Below are 468 nucleotides of genomic sequence, written 5' to 3'. Positions count from 1 at the left end.
CTCCATTACCTCGGGGAGAGTCCTGGGCCTCTTGTCCCTTCAGTACTGCTGGTTTGGAGGTTTTTGCAAGGTTTTTTTGCTGTCTTCCCACTGCCCTACTGACTCCAAGTTCTGTCCTTTCCCCACTCAGCCCTGTCCCTCCTGGGAGCAGGACAGGACTGTGCAGTCTTGGGGAGGAGGGGGATTAGAGCCAAGGCTGAGAGCAGCAGGCATGAGCCCCTGTCCTCCCTCAGTGCCTCTGGCCCCCATGCTCCCTGCCAACCCCAGCACAGCCTGGACCCCCTGCCCTGCCTCCCACACTGCTACTTCTGCTTGGCCAAAACTGCCCAGTGCCACTGGGCTCTTCAGGGATTGTGCCTCATACCAATGATGGGGGAACGTGCCCCGGCCGGCCCTGGCTCTGGCAGGGCCCAGCAGCACCTGCTCGGGGACTGCACTCACTCACCACAGTGCACCCACCACCCGCCA

Source organism: Acanthisitta chloris, unplaced genomic scaffold, assembly GCF_000695815.1.
Source record: "Acanthisitta chloris isolate BGI_N310 unplaced genomic scaffold, ASM69581v1 scaffold27328, whole genome shotgun sequence".
NCBI classification, from domain to species: Eukaryota; Metazoa; Chordata; class Aves; order Passeriformes; family Acanthisittidae; genus Acanthisitta; species Acanthisitta chloris.
This window is presented reverse-complemented; position numbering follows the sequence as displayed.